Source organism: Triticum urartu, chromosome 7 (genome assembly GCF_003073215.2).
Source record: "Triticum urartu cultivar G1812 chromosome 7, Tu2.1, whole genome shotgun sequence".
NCBI classification, from domain to species: domain Eukaryota; kingdom Viridiplantae; phylum Streptophyta; class Magnoliopsida; order Poales; family Poaceae; genus Triticum; species Triticum urartu.
The window spans coordinates 449,130,393-449,152,700 of NC_053028.1; positions in this window are offsets into that span (position 1 = coordinate 449,130,393).

Genomic DNA, 22,308 nt, shown 5'->3' on the forward strand with positions numbered 1-22,308 from the left:
CCAGGGTCATTTCGGACAAATCAGGTCGGGTTGCCAAGTGGCTATAAATAGCCCACCCCCACAACCATAAACGGTTGGCTGCTCAGATTTCAGTGCACGACTTTTGTCGTTTGAGAGCAACCCACCTCGAAGCCTTTGAGAGAAAATTCCTAGTGAGGAGAAAACCCCTAACCACCCAGAGCCAGAGCAAATTGGGCATCACTTGAGTCTTCGTGTCTGTGTGATCTGAAGACTTATTACACTTGAGGACTGTGAATCCTCCAGACGGTTAGGCGTCGCGTTCAGAGCATCCAAGAGACATTGTGGATTGCCAGTGAACAAAGTCTGTGAAGGTTTGGGAGTCTACCTTGAAGACTTACCAGAGTGATTGGGCGAGGACTAAGTGACCTTAGCTCAACGAGAATACGGTGAGGACTTGGTGTCCTGAACTGTGTGTTGAGGACTGGGTGTCCGGGACTGTGTGTCCTAAGGTTTAAATACCTAGCCGCTCCAACCAGACGTACAATTGTCACAGCAACTGGAACTGGTCCAACATATCATTCTCTTCAACGAGTCACTAGTTTCATCATCACTTCCTTTTCTTACTGTTACTCATTGTGAAGCCATTGCATGCTTGCTTTATCTTTTGTCTTCACAACGTGAATGTATGATCTGTTTGGCTTCATAACTTCTTCCTACCTGATCCTTATTACACTGAAGCTGTTTGTCATTGTGCTTTCACTCTATTGAATACATGACCATGGCTGGCCTAGTGTAATCTAACTTCTGCTGCATAGTAATAGGCATAATCTTCGCTGTTTGTCTTCATAACTCTCATGTTTTGAAGACTTTCATAAAAATCGCCTATTCACCCCCCCTCTAGTCGATATAACGCACTTTCATGTGTAATTGCCTTGGCTAGATCTGGGAGATGAGTACGTGATCAAGGAAACCGTTGAGTACGCATACGAGGATCAAGCTTATGCCAACCCGGAGAACTTTGCAGGCAAGATGACCATACCCTCGAAATCACTTCTATCTTTGCTTGCTAGTTGCTCGCTCTGTTGCTATGCCTATGCCTCGATACCTACCACATGTTTTATCATGCTCCCATATTGCCATTTCAAGCCTCTAACCCACCTTGTCCTAGCAAACCGTTGTTTGGCTATGTTACCGCTTTGCTCAGCCCCTCTTATAGCGTTGCTAGTTGCAGGTGAAGGTTGGAGTTTGTTCCTTGTTGGAACATGATTATTGTTGGGATATCACTATTATATCTTGTTTACTTTAATGCATCTATATACTTGGTAAAGGGTGGAAGGCTCGGCCTTATGCCTGGTGTTTTGTTCCACTCTTGCCGCCCTAGTTTCCGTCATACCGGTGTTATGTTCCTTGATTTTGCGTTCCTTACGCGGTTGGGTTATAATGGGAACCGCTTGACAGTTCGCCTTGAATAAAACTCCTCCAGCAAGGCCCAACGTTGGTTTTAGCATTTTCCACCTAAGCCTTTTTCCCTTGGGTTCCGTAGACTCAAGGGTCATCTTTATTTTTAACCCCCGAGCCAGTGCTCCTCTGAGTGTTGGTCCAACCTGTCAGCAGCCGGTGGCCACCAGGGGCAACTCTGGGTTGGCCTACCGGAATCTTGGACAATCCGGTGTGCCCTGTGAACGAGATATGTGTAGCTCCTATCGGGATTTGTCGGCACATTCGGGCGGCTTTGCTGGTCTTGTTTTACCATTGTCGAAATGTCTTGTAACTGAGATTCCGAGTCTGATCGGGTCGTCCTGGGAGAAGGAATATCCTTTGTTGACCGTGAGAGCTTGTGATTGGCTAAGTTGGGACACCCCTGCAGGGTTTTGAACTTTCGAAAGCCGTGGCCGCGGTTATGGCAGATGGGAATTTGTTAATGTCTGGTTGTAGAGAACTTGACCCTAAACTTAATTAAAATGCATTAACAGTGTGTGTAGCCGTGATGGTCTCTTTTCGGCGGAGTCCGGGAAGAGAACACGGTCTCGTGTTATGCTTGAACGTAAGTAGTTCTAGGATCACTTCTTGATCTTTGTAGCTTCTCGGCCGTGCTTTGCCTTCTCTTCTCGCTCTCATTTGTGTATGTTAGCCACCATATATGCTAGTGCTTGCTGCAGCTCCACCTCACTAGCTTTCCCTTCCCATAAGCTTAAATAGTCTTGATCGTGAGGGTGTGAGATTGCTGAGTCCCCGTGACTCACAGATTACTTCCAAAACCAGATGCAGGTGCCGATGATGCCATTCCAGGGGATGCGACTGAATTTAAGTGGGAGTTCGACGAGGACTCAGGACGTTACTACGTTTCCTTTCCAGACGATCAGTAGTGGAGCCCAGTTGGGGCGATCAGGGATCTTATGCATTTGGGGTTGTCTTTATTTTGGTTCTGTAGTCGGACCTTCATTGTATTCTGGATGATGTAATGCTATATTTATGTATTGTGTGAAGTGGCGATTGTAAGCCAACTCTGTACCTCTTTCTTATTTAGTACATGGGATATGTAAAGATTACCCCTCTTGCGACATGCCTACAATGCGGTTATGCCTCTAATTCATGCTCCGACACGTGGGAGATATAGCCACATCGTGGAGTGTTAAAGATGCGAGGGGGCGCATGTGGGCGATGACAGCTGCACGCACGGGGACACGCGGTAGAAGTCGTGTTGGTTCCCGAAATGGTGTCGTAACTCCCGTCACCCCTCCTCCCACCGCCCATTCTCCCACTGTTTTTCTCTACCCTCCTCCCACCGCTCATTCTTTCCTCTGTCCACTCTTTCTGTCTCATCGGTGGCGACTGCAAGATCCGCACGGCGAGCACCGGCTTCACCCCCTCCGAGTCAATTGCGGTATGCCCTACGTTCCCACTCTACCATCGATTTTCCTGCGGCCGGGTTAGATTTATCCTTGATTGTAGATCACACATTCGATTCAAGGTTAGGCTTCTCTCTAGGACAAACTGAATCGATTCCAATTAGGGATTCGAGGGTATTCACACATATGGGGAAGGAATTTCGAGGGTTTGAACAAACCCTCGAATCGATTCATTAGCACTTTGAATATAGCCTAGCGGCGGGGTTTGAGGCACATGGGGCCCGCTGAGTGACATGTAGGTCGACGGTAAGTCTCTAACGTTCACGCTGGTAGTCATCCACCTTGAGGGGAATTGTAGAGTAGCCAGGTTGAGAAGCCCTCACCATCATCTTCAATGCCTGGTGCTCCTCCTCCTCGTCGGAGTCGTCTAGAACGATCTTGTTCATACGTGTAGTGTGTTTTTTATCGGGCCTAGTTCATATGTATATGTTCAATGCAGATTGATAAGCTTGTCGTGGGAGGCAATGACAAGGAGGGAAACGATAAGACTGGCAAGGAGGTTGACGATATCCTTGATTAGGGGGTGCTTACCACGTCGGCCTACCATTCATGGGCCGGACCAAGGACCCACTGACAAATGAAGAATGGATCATGCAAGCCATGGCCCTTGGTGTACTCAAGATGGTTGTCTCAAAAAAACTCAAGATGGAATCGTTCCAATACTTGGCATATACTTCAAGACATATTCAAATTATCAACATGTTTATCCCCACATGTACCCGACATACGTGTAACCCTACCCCCGGTGCCTATATAAGCCGCAAGTCTCTTTTTTAGGCAAGTTAGAACTCATTCATATGATCTCGAGGTAGATCATCATGTACTTTGTACCCCATCCACAATCAATACAATACAAGCGGGGCATAGCGTTTTACCTCTTCGAGAGGGCCCGAACCTGGGTAAACATCATGCCTTTCTCTACTTCATGTTACATCTAGCCGAGACCACCAGCTCGGGACTATTGGGAAATGTAGTAGAAAACAAAACAAAATCACCCTATGAACACCCAAGAACAATATGAAGATGCATATAGTGTTTGGTCAATGATCATTACCGACTTCAGAGTGCAGTGGAAGTAGACGAGTCAGTGTAGATCGTACTTGGAGTCCCTCGAACTGTTGATGATGATCCTGCGAACCACCCTTGAATGAAAGATCGAAAGCACGACCTCTCTACTTGGTTGCAAGTGTACGGTCTTCACGATCCTGTAGCGCTTCGCCGTCCAGAGCTTATCGTCACAGAAGAACTAGAGGGAGGAGATTATAACCACAATGGGCTTCTAATCATGAGGACTAGAGGATCTAGGTCAAGTTCTAATTGATCAACTAGTATCAACTAGAACTAGAGGAACTAGGGAAGGCAAAACTTGTGTGTTCAAAAGAGCTCAATACCGCAAGTATATATAGGTTGGAGGGGAGGAGGGGTGCCACAAGGGGGGAAGGACTTCCCCTTGCGCCGGCCAAGGGGGAAGGACTCCTCCTCCCCCACTCCAATTTGACCTCCTAGGAGGAAACAGGGGGCACCTCCCCTATTGGGCCTTGGTGGCCCAATTCTCCCTCCACTACCTGGCCTTTTTAGGCATGTTGGTATTAAATTAAATATAAAAGCCCTCTAACAGTCACTAGAGCATATTATATATAATTTAACATCATTGAAAACATTTTTCATCCATATGTTAATTATCAGTAGTACCCGGTATACCCGGTGTTGCTCATGCTTCGCTGGTGGTAGAGCCTTCGTCATCGGGTATGACACATTCAAATCCGTGTGAACCTGAGGACCTTCACAAAACCTTTCTGGACATGATGTCAAATAATGTGATACTTGCGCTCGATGTGTCTGGTCTTCATGTGGGATCTTAGTTCCTTTGCTTGAGCAACAACACCACTATTATCAAAATAGAGTGCCATTCGGTTCATCGCACTTGGAACCACACCAACTTCTTCAAGAAACTTCTTGATCCAGAATGCCTCCTTTGAAGCTTCTAAAGCCGCAATATATTCTGCTTCTCTCGTAGAATCTGCAATAGTGTTATGTTTGAAACTTTTCCAAACTATCGCACCACCATTAAAGGTGAAAACATAACTCATTTGAGATTTATAGTCATCGATATTAGTCATATGAAGCCAGCATCAGTTTAACCATTTACAACGAGTTCTTAATCTCCTCTATAAACAAGGAGTGTGTCCTTTGTTCTTCTAAGGTACTTAAGAATACTTTTAACAACTTCCCAATGAGCCACTCTGGGATCACTTTTACCTGCTACTAGCACTTAGTGCATAAGAAACATTTGGTCTAGTACATATCATATCACACATGATGGATACAATAGCAGAGGCATATTGGACTCCATTCATCTGCACTCACTCATCAACTATCTTGGGACATTGATTCTTGCTAATTGTTGTGACATGTGACATTGGGTGAAATCCTTCTTTGCATTTTCCATTTTAAACCTCTTTAAAACCTTGTCAATGTACATGCTCTGGCTTAGCGCAATTAGGCGTATTGATCTGTCTCTATAGATCTTCATACCCCAAATATATGTACTTCGCCTACATCTTTCATTGAAAATACACTCTTTAAATAGCCCTTCACTGTGCTAAGAAACTTTGTATCATTTCCAATCAATAATATGTCATCCACGTATAAGATTGGAAATTCTACAGAGCTCCCACTAAACTTCTTGTATACACAAGCTTCTTCATCATTTTTAATGTAGACAAACTCTTTTACCGCTTCATAAAAAATGTTGATTCCAGCTCCTTGATCCTTTCTTCAAACCATAGATAGACCTTTGAAGTTTGCATACTTTTCCGGCATCCTTCAGATTGACAAAACCTTCTGGTTGTATCATATATACATCCTCTTTCAAATAACCATTTAGGATAGCAGTTTTGACATCCATCTGCCATATATCATAATCGAAATATGCAACAATCACCATCATAATCTGCATAGACTTCAGCATAGCTACTGGTGAGAAAATCTCGTCATAATCAACTCTTTCAACCGGCAAAAACCCTTTCACAACTAGCCTCACTTTCTAGATGGTAGGATTACCATCCGCATCTGTCTTTCTTTTGAAGATCCATTTACACTATATGGGTTTCACACCCTCTGGAAGATCAACCAAGTTCCAAAATTGATTATCGTACATGGGTTACATTTCGTATTGCATGGCTTTGAGCCATTCTTTTGAGCTGGGCGCCACCACCGCTTCTCTGTATTGTGCAGATTCATCTTCTTCTAAGCTGAATACTTCATTATGAAACCATTCAAGAGGTTTGATAACCCTTCCTGACCTATGTGGTTCAAGTACAGTTTTAACCGGAGTTTCTAAAGTTGGTGTAGCAACTTCTGGTTCAGTTGTGTGGACAACTTCTGGAACAGATTCTGTTTCGTTAGTCCTGATCACTTCTAGAGATTTAGTAATCTGTACTGTCCTCCCACTTCTTTAGCGAGAAACTCATTCTCAAGAAAGTGCCATTCTTAACGACAAACACTTTATCTTCGGATCTTTTGTAGAAGGAATACCCAATTTTTTCTTTGGGATAACCTACAAAGTAACATTTGTCTGCCTTGGGATCGAGCTTATTTGGCTGTAAATGTTTTAGATAAGTCTTGCAGCCCCAAATTTTGAGATGTGACAAATTGGACTTCTTCCCATTCCATAACTCATATGGTGTCGTCTCAACAGATTTAGATGGTGCTCTGTTTAGTGTGTATGTTACTGTTTCAAGTGCATATCCACAGAATGATATTGACAGATCGATGAACGACATCATCGACCTTATCATGTCTAGCAAGGTTCGGTTATGCCTTTTAGTTTCTCCGTGGAGTCCCAAGAGGAGTAAGTTGTGAGACAATTCCACAATCACTTATATGTTTGTTAAACTCATGACTCAGATATCCTCCACGATCTGATTGCAGAAAATTTATCTTCTTGCCATGACGGTTCTCAACTTCATTATGAAATTCTTTGAACTTTCCAAATGTTTCTGACTTATATTTCATGAAGTAGATATAACCGTATCTAATTAAATCATCTGTGAAGGTTATGAAGTATAAGTATCCACCGCGCGCTGAAATACTCATTGGACCACATACATCACTATGTATTATATATATCTAATAATTCAAGTGCCCATTCTGGATGACCAGTGAACAACATTTTACTCATTTTACCCATCAAAAAAGCTTCACATGTATCAAATGATTTTAGCACTCCATCTTTATGAAGCTTTTGCATATGTTTCTTTCCGACATGACCGAGACGGCAGCGCCACATGTATGTGGTATTACTAGTCTTATTAAGATGTTTAACATCATTGTTATAGATAACCTTTCCACGTTCAAGATTTAATATGAATAATCCACCAATCATGGGTGCAAATCCATAAATCATATCCTTATAATATATTGAACAACCATTGTTCTCTGATTTATAAGAATAACCGTCATTTATAAAACATGATCCAGAGATAATGTTTTTACTTAACTTCGGAACAAAATAACAATTGTTTAGTTCTAATATTAATCCTGAAGGTAAACTCAAAGACATGACACCAATGGCTTGAGCAGCGATCCCATCACCATTCTCGACACACATCAGAACTTCACTTCTTTTAGGCTTCCGAACATTCCCCAATCCTTGTATCTTGTTGCAAATGTTAGCAACATATCTGGTATCAAATACCCATGACTTGGAACTTTTGGTGAGTAGAATATCAATAACATTAATTTGTATAACTTTTATACCTTTACCATAAGATGAGTTCTTCTTATCTGCATGATACTTCAAGCCATTTTATTTTCCAGTGTCATTTTTGTTTGGAATAGAAACATATAGTCTCGCAAGAAGCTCCACCCTTGTTCCTCTTGGTGTTGCGCTTCCTTTTGAAACTTCATGTTTTGTTCATTAGCAACTTTTGCTGGTTCTACATCCAAATTTCATTGGTTGTGAGCATCGCTTCATAAAGCAAAGTAAGGATAAAATCATTCTTTGATGTCTTGGGAAAATCAATTTCCATTGCATTAATACTATCATAATAGTCTGCAAGCCTGACACCTTGCTCATCAACTCCAGCGATCTTGCACTCATCCATTGCTTCAGTCATCTCATGAACTTCAACTGGATCTTTGTGGTACAGAACTTCCAGTGCCTCGACAGTCTCGACGGTACTGAGTTGTTGGTAACGTATCTGTAATACTTGATCCATGCATGATAGAATTGCACTTTTTACAACACTGAAATCATTCTTGTGAGAGATAAACACATTGATGACATCCTGAGACGCTCCAGGCACCGGGTATTCACCAAGTGGTTGATCCAGCACATATTCTTTCTTAGCACTCGTGAGAACATATCTTAGAGTGTGCATCCAATCCTCACAATTTCCACCATCTGTAGGAAACTTCCCTTTATCAAAGAGAGGTGCTAAATTAAAACTATTGCAAGCCATTGATCTAAAAGAATAAACACAAAATTCACTTTAGACATAATTCATAATTAAACTTGCACAAGGGATTAAACAAATTTTAATATATAAAGTGCACTCCCACTCAAATCAATATCTCTCATAATTGATAGTGAGTGATTCAAGATGCTGATTTCATTCTCATCCATTGATGTGGACATCACTGTTTACGAGAATTTTGACCAGTGGGGAAACTTTTGCTGATCATATCCCCATATGACTCTTATTCATCTTTCGATGCTTCGTGCTCTGATCTCAGAATGATTCTGCCAGAACTTCAAGAAAACCGAGTGTTATCTGCACACATTGTCTGACCATCTCCGTCTTACACTTCTCATCTCGTTTGTACTCATGTCAACGTGACGTGCTTAGAAACACCAAGTGTCATAGACGATTGCAACATTGGGAAGATCACATTTTAATCTTGATTTTAGCTGTGAGAGATCACCCTAATAATCGACTACTATGCAATCAAAGGGTGCAAGCAACAAAGGCATAAACATCTCAGGCAATTCATAATAGCATGATATGGTATAGCCCCGGGCACCGGGGATGTCTCCATGGTCTTCCAAGGTCTTCATGAATTTCTCTCCAAAATTTCTACCGTCGTGGCACCGGTTTTGTTCTCTTGCGCCTGGTCAAGCTCTGGGTCCTCCGTGTAACCTGTAGGCTATATCTACACCCATAACATTAAGCTGGCAATCCCGCGGATCCAGCCATCATGTCGTGATGTGCAGGCCACTTAACATTACAACATATAACCATCTCATATGGAAACTCATTGTCATGACAAAGGCTACACAACATCATATGCAAACCTGCAAAACCAAGTTAGAAGTCCTCTACTCGGTTTGGAAAATTTTAATTACCTGGTTGCTAGGGTTTTTGGATAACACTAACTACCTACATGCACAATCAAGACGATAATTCTTGTTGCTAGATTCACTCTCAGAGTGTGTGAGGAAAGAGAATTAATTAAAATCTCTAGCCCCGCACTAAACTTCCTCTAATACGCATGACCCCCCAGAAGATTTTTCATCTTCATCGCCCTCTTGTGTAAGTGACAGTTCACTATTCTTGACTATGATGAAGCCCATGGAACTATTAGTAGATCGTCGACAGCCAGAGCCGATCGATTGTAAGAACCTTGTACAAAGCTTACACCATACCATCAATGAACTAAACCGAAGCAACACTCGAGGGAAGCATAGCAAGAACATCAAACACTCACATCCACATGTGATCTAGATTAAAACCTGCATCTACCCATAGAACCGCTCATGCCACTATTGGGAAACGTAGTAGATAACAAAAAAGGTTCACCACACGAACACCCAGGAACAATACGAAGGAGCATATTGATAGAGGCAAAGGTGTCCTGATGTTTCGATGAGATAGCGATCATTTTCTGTGGGAGTCGACTTTGACGATCCGACAACGAACATGCGAGACGTCGCGCCTTAGCAATCGCTAAACCAACTTCTGAGGGTTATTGACCACGTCGGAGCATGATCAACCAGACCAAGAGGGTATATTTCCTGTGAGCAAATGAAGAACTAGCAAGAAACTGAGATTGCAATTCTGGATATTGCGAATATAAGAGGAAAACTTTATTGATGAAGTGGGGTTCTGGTCATTGAACACAAACGAAGTACGCGAAGTTGCAGCTATGGCGAACTTTTAATCTAAACAAAAACCAAAGTATATATATATATATATATACATATATATATATATATGGAGGAATAGGGGGAATTTCGTGACCCCTTGAAGGAGGGGTCTGAAACCAACCCTAACTCCGTTTCCCCAAACATGCGGACTCTAAAAACAACCTATACTGAAGTATTTTGAAATTACATGGGCCTGGCCCAATAATAAGGTGACACAACACCTATAATAGCCTCTAGAAGTAATTTATAAAATAGCATCTTGTATATTACATCCAAGCCTTCATGCACTCATTATGGTGGCTTGAAAGTCCTGAAATCATCACTTGAAACTCTATTCTTGTTCCCCTTGCGCATGCCATCATCTCCATGATTGATCTTGCTCCAGTGTTCATCCTTCTTGTCCAAGCTAGGTCCTTCATTTGTAAGCAAAACAAATGTATCCAATTTAGGCAGCATTATCTTCTCATGAACATTAGAATCGTTACCAAGAAACGGAAGTACCTAATAATTTAATTGGCGTGCGCGAGCTCTAGTAATTGGTCCAGTATACGTAGCTGTAGGGTTTGTGGGTGTAACTGTAGTATTGATGTCCTTAGCATCCTCCCCTTCTTGAATTGAAGTCATCCTCGATGGAAGCTCATCCCTCACCCAAGTAAGGCTTCAAATCTGCAATGTTAAAAGTGGGGCTAACCCCAAAATCTACATGCAGCTCCAGTTTATATGCGTTATCATTTATTTTCTCTAACAAATTAAAAGAACCATCAGCACGTGGCATTAGATTTGACTTGCACAAACCAGGAAACATATCCTTACGCAAATGTAACCAAACAAGATCTCTAGGTGCAAAAACAATACGTTTTCTTCCCTTGTCTCCAACAAGTTTATATTAACATTCATGAGCTCAATATTTGCTTTAGTTAACTCATGCATTTTTAAATCAATTCAGCACATTGTTTAGCATCAAAATTAACCTTCTCCGAAGATGGAAGATGCAACAAATCAATGGGTGCACGAGGTAGGAAACCATACACAATCTCAAAACGACACATCTTAGTAGTAGAATGCAGCGAACGATTATAATCAGATCCAATATGGGGCAAGCATTATTCCCACATTTTAAGATTATTCTTCAAAACAGCCCTAAGCATAGTAGAAAATGCTCTATTGACTACTTTAGTTTGTCCATCAGTTTGGGGGTGACATGTAGTACTAAAAAGCAGTTTAGTCCCCAACTTAGCCCATAAACATCTCCAAAAGTGGCTAAGAAACTTAGCATCACAAAATTAAACAATAGTATTTGGCACACGATGCAAACAAATAATTTCACAAAAGAACAAATCAATAACATTAGCAGCAGCATCGCTTTTATGACATGGTATAAAGTGTGCCATTTTCGAAAATCTATCCATGACAAAAAATATGCTACCCCTCCCCTTCTTTGTTCGAGGTAAACCTAAAACAAAGTCCATAGATATAACCTCCCATGGAACACTAGGTATAGGCAAAGGCATATATAAACCATGAGGATTAAGTCGTGACTTAGCTTTTTGACATGTAGTGCAGCGAGCAACAAAACGTTCAACATCCCGTCTCATCTTTGGCCAAGAGAAATGTGTAGCAAGTATGTCCTCCATCTTTTTCATGCCAAAATGTCCCATTAATCCTCCTTCATGCACCTCCTGCAACAACAAAAGACGAACGGAGCTAGCTCAGGATGACTCTGCAAACATATTCCACTCATACTCATTTTGGCAAGAACTTGTGCAACCAACTTCAACATCTTGCACTAGTTCATGGAGTCACAAACCCTCTTGTTGGTAAGTCAAGGGACAAGGCAACTCAATGCATTTGTGGACATCATCATATGTGCAATTCACTCTACGTCTATGGATATCCTTGTATGTTCCTTGTGGGACTAACCCATGTAGGTATTGAAAGTGCAAAATTTGAAAGGATTGCTCCAGACTATTGACGGACTACATCAACATTGAGCATCCACATCTTCACTATCTACATGAAGTCATCATCGACAAAAACCAAGGTTAGTTCATCCCTCTTTGGGGGGGGGGGATATCACATCTAGGAGGAGCTTTGCTCAAAAAATTAAGCTAAAGCAACTCTAATGGTGTGAACACATTAATGCTTTATGTAAAAGTGGTAACCCCACTTGTTCTTAAACGATGAGTATGACCTATGATCAAATGCTTTCATTTGACTCCTAAGTCAATATACTCATATATAGATGACCTACTCATCGCCCATTGCTTGATAGATGCTAGAATTGGTTGTGCATGTTTGACACATCTTTTATTTGCCATCTTATTGTGTAAGCATGTTGATATGCATGTTTTCTTCATTCAAGGACATCCATTTGCTGTTTTGATTGTCTTGGTTTTTCTAGCCAAGTGGATGTACAAGAATGCCTAAGCATCCCCTCTAGCTATCTATGCTTTCTTGTCTCAAGTTCTATTCTTGCTAGATCACATAAATTGAACAAGTCATTTTCAGACCCTTCTGGTGAGGTGCACTCGGAGTCACCGATCTGAGAAGGACTAAACTCCAAAACCTTCTTTATGCATTTTGGTTGGACCAATTCACTCAAACTCGGTCAAACCGAAATCATTTAGATTGATCTAGTTTCCTTCTCGGTGTCACCGAGTTGAACCATTTTGGAACCACTGATGTGCTACACTACTAGCAGTTACATATATCGGTGCCACCGAGTTGTTCCACTCAGAGCCACCGACAACACACGGGTATAAATATATACTCCGTGACCTGTACGATTGAAAATTTCTTCAAACGTCTGGTTCCCGACCTCGTTGTTGTCGTTGCCCTGGTCTTCGGATCGTCGTCCATGTCTCCTACGCGCCCTCACTGTCAGATTCTGATACGTCTCCATCGTATCTACTTTTCCAAACACTTTTTCCCTTGTTTTGGACTCTAACTTGTATGATTTGAATGGAACTAACCCGGACTGGCGCTGTTTTCAGCAGAATTGCCATGATGTTGTTTTATGTGCAGAAAACAAAAGTTCTCGGAATGACTTGAAACTCCACGGAATATCTTACAATAAATAATAAAAAATCCTCGCCAAAGATGAAGACCAGGGGGCCCACACCCTTGCCACGAGGGTGGGGGGCACGCCCCCCTAGGACGCGCCCCCTACCTCGTGGGCCCCCTGGAGACCTCCCGACTCCAACTCTATATAACTGCTTTCAGGGAGAAAAAAACAGAGAGAAGATTTCATCATGTTTTACGATACGGAGCCGCCACCAATCCCTAAAACATCTCGGGAGAGCTGATCTGGAGTCCGTTCGGGGCTCCGGAGAGGGGGATTCGTCGCTGTCGTCATCATCAACCATCCTCCATCACCAATTTCATGATGCTCACCGCTGTGCGTGAGTAATTCCATCGTAGGCTTGCTAGACAGTGATGGGTTGGATGAGATTTATCATGTAATCGAGTTAGTTTTGTTATGGTTTGATCCCTAATATCCACTATGTTCTGAGATTGATGTTGCTATGACTTTGCTATGCTTAATGCTTGTCACTAGGGCCCGAGTGCCATGATTTCAGATCTGAACCTAATATGTTTTCATCAATATATGAGAGTTCTTGATCCTATCTTGCAAGTCTATAGTCACCTATTATTTGAAGGAAATATGCCCTAGAGGCAATAATAAAGTTATTATTTATTTCCTTATATCATGATAAATGTTTATTATTCATGCTAGAATTGTATTAACCGGAAACATAATACATGTGTAAATACATAGACAAACAGAGTGCCACTAGTATGCCTCTACTTGACTAGCTCGTTGATCGAAGATGGTTATGTTTCCTAACCATAGACATGAGTTGTCATTTGATTAACGGGATCACATCATTAGGAGAATGATATGATTGACTTGACCCATTCCGTTAGCTTAGCACTTGATCGTTTAGTTTGTTGCTATTGCTTTCTTCATAACTCATACATGTTCCTATGACTATGAGATTATGCAACTCCCGTTTATCGGAGGAACACTTTGTGTGCTACCAAACGTCACAACGTAACTGGGTGATTATAAAGGTGCTCTACACGTGTCTCCAAAGGTACTTGTTGGGTTGGCGTATTTCGAGATTAGGATTTGTCACTCCGATTGTCGGAGAGGTATCTCTGGGCCCTCTCGGTAATGCACATCACCTAAGCCTTGCAAGCATTGCAACTAAATGAGTAAGTTGCGGAATGATGTATTACAAAATGAGTAAAGAGACTTGCCGGTAACGATATTGAACTAGGTATTGAGATACCGACGATCGAATCTCGGGCAAGTAACATACCGATGACAAAGGGAACAACGTATGTTGTTATGCGGTCTGACTGATAAAGATCTTCGTAGAATATGTGGGAGCCAATATGAGCATCCAGGTTCCGCTATTGGTTATTGACCAGAAACATGTCTCGGTCATGTCTACATAGTTCTCGAACCCGTAGGGTCTGCACGCTTAACGTTTCAATGCTGGTTATATTATGAGTTTATGAGTTTTGATGTACCGAAGGTTGTTCGGAGTCCCGGATGTGATCACTGACATGACGAGGAGTCTTGAAATGGTCGAGACATGAAGATTGATATATTGGACGACTATATTCGGACACCGGAATGGTTCCGGGGGTTATCGGATATATACCGGAGTACCGAGGGGTTACCGGAACCCCCCGGGGGGTTATTGGGCCTCATGGGCCCAAAGTAGTGGAAGAGGAGAGGCAACGGGAGGTGGCGCGCAGCCCCCCTTGCCCTAATCCGAATTGGGAAAGGGAAGGGGGCGCGGCCCCCCTTCTCCTTCCTTCTCTCCACCCCCTACTTCCCCCTTCTCCTAGTTGGAATAGGAAAGGGGGGCAAAACCTACTTGGAGTAGGATTGCCCCCCCTTGGGCGCGCCTCCTCCTCCTGGCCGGCCCCCTCCTCCTCCACTCCTTTATATACGTGGCCAGGGGGCACCCCATAGACACAACAATTGATCTCTTAGCCGTGTGCGGTGCCCCCTTCCACCATAATCCACCTCGATCATATCGTAGCGACGCTTAGGCGAAGCCCTGCGACGGTAGAACATCATCATCGTCACCACGCCGTTGTGCTCACGGAACTCTCCCGTGAAGCTCTACTGGATTAGAGTTCGCGGGATGTCATCGAGCTGAACGTGTGCTGAACTCGGAGGTGCCGTGCGTTCGGTACTTGGATCGGTCGGATCTTGAAGACGTACGACTACATCAACCGCGTTGTGCTAATGCTTCCGCTTTCGGTCTACGATGGTACGTAGAAAACACTCTCCCATCTCGTTGCTATGCATCACCATGATCTTGTGTGTGCGTAGGAATTTTTTTGAAATTACTACGTTCCCCAACAGTGGTATCAGAGCCTAGGTTTTATGCGTTGATGTTATATGCACGAGTAGAACACAAGTGAGTTGTGGGCGATATAAGTCATACTGCTTACCAGCATGTCATACTTTGGTTCGGCGGTATTGTTGGATGAAGCGGCCCGGACCGACATTACGCATACGCTTACGCGAGACTGGTTCTACCGACGTGCTTTGCACACAGGTGGCTGGCGGGTGTCAGTTACTCCAACTTTAGTTGAACCAAGTGTGGCTACGCCCGGTCCTTGCGAAGGTTAAAACAGCACCAACTTGACAAACTATCGTTGTGGTTTTGATGCGTAGGTAAGAACGGTTCTTGCTAAGCCCGTAGCAGCCACGTAAAACTTGCAACAACAAAGTAGAGGACGTCTAACTTGTTTTTGCAAGGCATGTTGTGATGTGATATGGTCAAGACATGATGCTAAATTTTATTGTATGAGATGATCATGTTTTGTAACCGAGTTATCGGCAACTGGCAGGAGCCATATGGTTGTCGCTTTATTGTATGCAATGCAATTGCGCTATAATGCTTTACTTTATCACAAAGCGGTAGCGATAGTCGTGGAAGCATAAGATTGGCGAGACGACAACGATGCTACGATGGTGATCAAGGTGTCGCGCCGGTGACGATGGTGAACATGAAGGTGCTTCGGAGATGGAGATCACAAGCACAAGATGATGATGGCCATATCATATCACTTATATTGATTGCATGTGATGTTTATCTTTTATGCATCTTATCTTGCTTTGATTGACGGTAGCATTATAAGATGATCCCCACTAAATTATCAAAGTATAAGTGTTCTCCCTGAGTATGCACCGTTGCGAAAGTTCTTCGTGCTGAGACACCACGTGATGATCGGGTGTGATAGGCTCTACGTTCAAAAACAACGGGTGCAAAACAGTTGCACACACGGTATACTCAGGTTTAACTTGACGAGCCTAGCATATAACAGATATGGCCTCGGAACACGGAGACCGAAAGGTCGAGCGTGAATCATATAGTAGATATGATCAACATATTGATGTTCACCATTGATACTACTCCATCTCACGTGATGATCGGACATGGTTTAGTTGATTTGGATCACGTGATCACTTAGAGGATTAGAGGGATATCTTTCTAAGTGGGAGTTCTTAAGTAATATGATTAATTGAACTTAAATTTATCATGAACTTAGTACCTGATAGTATCTTGCTTGTCTATGTTTGATTGTAGATAGATGGCTCGTGCTGTTGTTCCATTGAATTTTAATGCATTCCTTGAGAAAGCAAAGTTGAAAGATGATGGTAGCAATTACACAGACTGGGTCCGTAACTTGAGGATTATCCTCATTGCTGCAGAAGAATTACGTCCTGGAAGCACCGCTGGGTGCCAGGCCTGCTGCAGGAGCAACACCAGATGTTATGAACATCTGGCAAAGCAAAGTTGATGACTACTCAATAGTTCAGTGTGCCATGCTTTACGACTTAGAATCGGGACTTCAATGACGTTTTGAACGTCATGGAGCATATGAGATGTTCCAGGAGTTGAAGTTAATATTTCAAGCAAATGCCTGGATTGAGAGATATGAAGTCTCCAATAAGTTCTATAGCTGCAAGATGGAGGAGAATAGTTCTGTCAGTGAACATATACTCAAAATGTCTGGGTATCATAATCACTTGACTCAACTGGGAGTTAATCTTCCTGTTGATAGTGTCATTGACAGAGTTCTTCAATCACTGCCACCAAGCTACAAGAGCTTTGTGATGAACTATAACATGCAAGCGATGGATAAGACAATTCCCGAGCTCTTCGCAATGCTAAAGGCTGCGGAGGTAGAAATCAAGAAGGAGCGTGAAGTGTTGATGGTCAATAAGACCGCCAGTTTCAAGAAAAAGGGCAAAGGGAAGAAGAAGGGGAACTTCAAGAAGAACAACAAACAAGTTGCTGCTCAGGAGAAGAAACCTAAGTCTGGACCTAAGCCTGAAACTGAGTGCTTCTACTGCAAGCAGACTGGTCACTGGAAGCGGAACTGCCCCAAGTATTTGGCGGATAAGAAGGATGGCAAGGTGAACAAAGGTATATGTGATATAAATGTTATTGATGTGTACCTTACTAGAGCTCGCAGTAGCACCTGGGTATTTGATACTGGTTCCGTTGATAATATTTGCAACTCAAAACAGGGACTGCGGATTAAGTGAACACTGGCCAAGGACGAGGTGACGATGCGCGTGGGAAATGGTTCCAAAGTCGATGTGATCGCGGTCGGCACGCTACCTCAACATCTACCTTCGGGATTAGTCTTAGACCTAAATAATTGTTATTTGGTGCCAGCGTTGAGCATGAACATTATATCTGGATCTTGTTTGATGCGAGACGGTTATTCATTTAAATCAGAGAATAATGGTTGTTCTATTTATATGAGTAATATCTTTTATGGTCATGCGCCCTTGAAGAGTGGTCTATTCTTGTTGAATCTCGATAGTAGTAACACACATATTCATAATGTTGAAGTTAAAAGATGTAGAGTTGATAATGATAGTGCAACATATTTGTGGCACTGCCGTTTAGGTCATATCGGTGTAAAGCGCATGAAGAAACTCCATACTGATGGACTTTTGGAACCACTTGATTATGAATCACTTGGTACTTGCGAACCACGCCTCATGGGCAAGATGACTAAAACGCTGTTCTCCGGTACTATGGAGAGAGCAACGGATTTGTTGGAAATCATACATACAGATGTATTTGGTCCAATGAATGTTGAGGCTCGTGGCGGATATCGTTATTTTCTCACCTTCACAGATGATTTAAGCAGATATGGGTATATCTACTTAATGAAACATAAGTCTGAAACATTTGAAAAGTTCAAAGAATTTCAGAGTGAAGTTGAAAATCATTGTAACAAGAAAATAAAGTTTCTATGATCTGATCGTGGAGGAGAATATTTGAGTTACGAGTTTGATCTACATTTGAAACAATGCGGAATAGTTTCACAACTCACGCCACCCGGAACACCACAGCGTAATGGTGTGTCCGAACGTCGTAATCGTACTTTATTAGATATGGTGCGATCTATGATGTCTCTTACTGATTTACCATTATCATTTTGGGGTTATGCTTTAGAGACGGCTGCATTCACGTTAAATAGGACACCATCGAAATTCGTTGAGACGACGCCTTATGAACTGTGGTTTGGCAAGAAACCAAAGTTGTCGTTTCTGAAAGTTTGGGGCTGCGATGCTTATGTGAAAAAGCTTCAACCTGATAAGCTCGAACCCAAATCGGAGAAATGTGTCTTCATAGGATACCCAAAAGAGACTGTTGGGTACACCTTCTATCACAGATCTGAAGGCAAAACTTTTGTTGCTAAATTCGGAGTTTTTCTAGAGAAGGAGTTTCTCTCGAAAGAAGTGAGTGGGAGAAAAGTAGAACTTGATGAGGTAACTGTACCTGCTCCCTTATTGGAAAGTAGTACATCACAGAAACTGGTTTCTGTGACACCTACACCAATTAGTGATGAAGCTAATGATAATGATCATGAAACTTCAAATCAAGTTACTACCGAACCTCGTAGATCAACCAGAGTAAGATCCGCACCAGAGTGGTACGGTAATCCTGTTCTGGAAGTCATGCTACTAGATCATGATGAACCTACGAACTATGAAGATGCGATGGTGAGCCCAGATTCCGCAAAATGGCTAGAAGCCATGAAATCTGAGATGGGATCCATGTATGAGAACAAAGTGTGGACTTTGGTTGACTTGCCCGTTGATCGGCAAGCAATTGAGAATAAATGGATCTTCAAGAAGAAGACTGACGCTGACGGTAATGTTACTGTCTACAAAGCTCGACTTGTTGCAAAAGGTTTTCGACAAGTTCAAGGGATTGACTACGATGAGACCTTCTCACCCGTAACGATGCTTAAGTCTGTCCGAATCATGTTAGCAATTGCCGCATTTTATGATTATGAAATTTGGCAAATGGATGTCAAAACTGCATTCCTGAATGGATTTCTGGAAGAAGAGTTGTATATGATGCAACCAGAAGGTTTTGTCGATCCAAAGGGAGCTAACAAAGTGTGCAAGCTACAGCGATCCATTTATGGACCGGTGCAAGCCTCTCGGAGTTGGAATAAACGCTTTGATAGTGTGATCAAAGCATTTGGTTTTGTACAGACTTTTGGAGAAGCCTGTATTTACAAGAAAGTGAGTGGGAGCTCTGTAGCATTTCTGATATTATATGTGGATGACATATTATTGATTGGAAATGATATAGAATTTCTGGATAGCATAAAGGGATACTTGAATAAAAGTTTTTCAATGAAAGACCTCGGTGAAGCTGCTTAGATATTGGGCATTAAGATCTATAGAGATAGATTAAGACGCTTAATTGGACTTTCACAAAGCAAATACCTTGACAAGGTTTTGAAGATGTTCAAAATGGATCAAGCAAAGAAAGGGTTCTTGCCTGTGTTACAAGGTGTGAAGTTGAGTAAGACTCAATGTCCGACCACCGCAGAAGATAGAGAGAAAATGAAAGATGATCCCTATGCTTCAGCCATAGGCTCTATCATGTATGCAATGCTGTGTACCAGACCTGATGTGTGCCTTGCTATAAGTCTAGCAGGGAGGTACCAAAGTAATCCAGGAGTGGATCACTGGATAGTGGTCAAGAACATCCTGAAATACCTGAAAAGGACTAAGGATATGTTTATCTAATATGGAGAAAAAACAAACAAGCACACACAACCACCAACAAACACAACAAAAGCAAAAAAACGCGCAAGACCGCAGACCTACGCAACAAGACGAACCAAACAGAAAAACACAAAGAGAATCCCTAGCCACAACAGAGCGACAGGAACAACACAAAAGCACGCGACGAAAACGTGCGACCAACCACATTAAATAGAGAACCACAGCCAAGCAACAGAACCACCACAAAACCCCCCCACACACACCACCCAAATAACAAAAAAAAGAATACACAAAAACAAAAAAAACACACACCAAAAAGACAACCAAAACAAGACTAACAAAACCAAAAATAACCAAAGTAGCAGAGCCGACGTTTAGGACCAGGTCTCGCACACCCCACCCGAGCCCCACCCGAACCACCGCAGTGGGAACACCAAAGACACAACAGCAGTAGTCTCGAAAGCAAATAAAGAGGATATATGGAGCCAATTGATAGCGAAAACTCCGCGAAACGAGACCGAGGACCGGTTTACCAAACCCCCCATATGGCCAACATGCCATAGGAAATAGAGGCCCTAGGCACCGGCGCCCCGCCCCCGCAGCGAATAGAAAAGAAGGGCCGCCCCCCTCCTCTTCCTTGTCAACAAAGGCAAAAGAGGGGGAGACCACCCGAGACGCCCGCCAGCCAACCGTAGCCCAGCGTCAGCGGAGGCGCCGCCGCCATCGTTCACCAAGACGGAGGGGGTAGCGGGGCAGGACCCGACCGAGACGCCGTCGAGGGAGTCGGAGGGGGAGGAGAGCAGGTCGGAGCGCAGCGTCGGCGGCCAAAAGGGGAAGGGCAGACGGCGTCGGCGGCCAAAACCCTAAATGTGGCGAAATGGAGGAGGGCGGCGGCGTGCACGAGGCCGAAGCGATGCACGGGCGGAAGGAGGAGGGGCATACGGCGCTGAGAGACCGGGCGCGGCGCAGTGGGTGGGGCAGCGGCCGCAGGGGTCGTCGGAGCAGCCGGGTGTGGAGCGAGTGGGGGAAGTGGAGGGAGGGATGAAGGGATCGGGTGAATTAGGGGGAAGATTACTAATGGCGCACCCACTGGCGGTGCGCCATTAGCTAGGGGGAAAAACTTAGTAATGTCGCACCTGTGGACAATGCGCCATTACTAGTTTTTACTAGTAATGGCGCACTGTCTACATGATGCGCCATTATATTGTTTGGAAAAATGAAAAAAAAATTGTTACTAGTGGCGCACCATGTATCTGGTGCGCCATTAGTGTCTTCCACACTAATGGCGCACCTGCACATGGTGCACCACTGCTATATTGTAGTGGCGCACCACATGTCAGGTGCGCCATTAGTGTCAATTCCATCTATAGCCCTTTTCCTAGTAGTGTCTTCACGCACTTGTGTGAGAATTTTGTCGGGGTGAAGCCTAATGTGGATTTATTCTGGCACTACTTTGTCCCGCGGGTGGAGAGCAAAGTAAACCATTCTTGAATCATCAGTTGGATTCCCCGATCAAAGAAGGATTACCTCCCCGGGTACCAACGCGAGAGATGGGATGAATGGAGAGGAGACTGGTGCTGGATTCAAGACAAAGAAGCCCCCGAGTTTTGCGAAGCGTGGCAAGAGTGCGTCGAGTGCGGCAAGGATTGGATCGCCAAGGGCCTCTCCCAGGACAGGTTGCGCCCGACAATCAATAGGATCATCCGCCTGGCGGCTGCCAGGTTAACCATCGAGCATGTGGGGACCAGACTTCCTCATCTGCCGCATCTCACCACTGCAGGAAAGGGATAGGTCTGCATGGCTGTATGGCGACGTGGCGAATAGGATGGGACTATTGCCGGGGCTGGCCAATAACTTGTTAGTTTATGGCCATGCTTGGTTGTGCAAGCAGATATTTGGTTGCTTCGAGATGTTCAGGCTCCCGATAACCATCATTCCCCTAAACATCAACTCTGCTCATGATCAGATACTGAAGTGGATGCCGGAGTGCAATGCTGAGGGAGTGTCGGGCACTTGGCAGCTCCCATCCCCTAATGAAGAGCTCCAGTGGTCGAGCACCTTGGTGGAGAAGGCCACCAGAGATGGAGGGGAGATGTACAAAAGCACCTCTGTTGCAGAGGTAGCGTACATTCTGAAGAGGGTCACGGAGGACAAAGACTCCCGCCATGCAGAGATGGAAAAGCCTACAAAGGCCGGGAAGATAA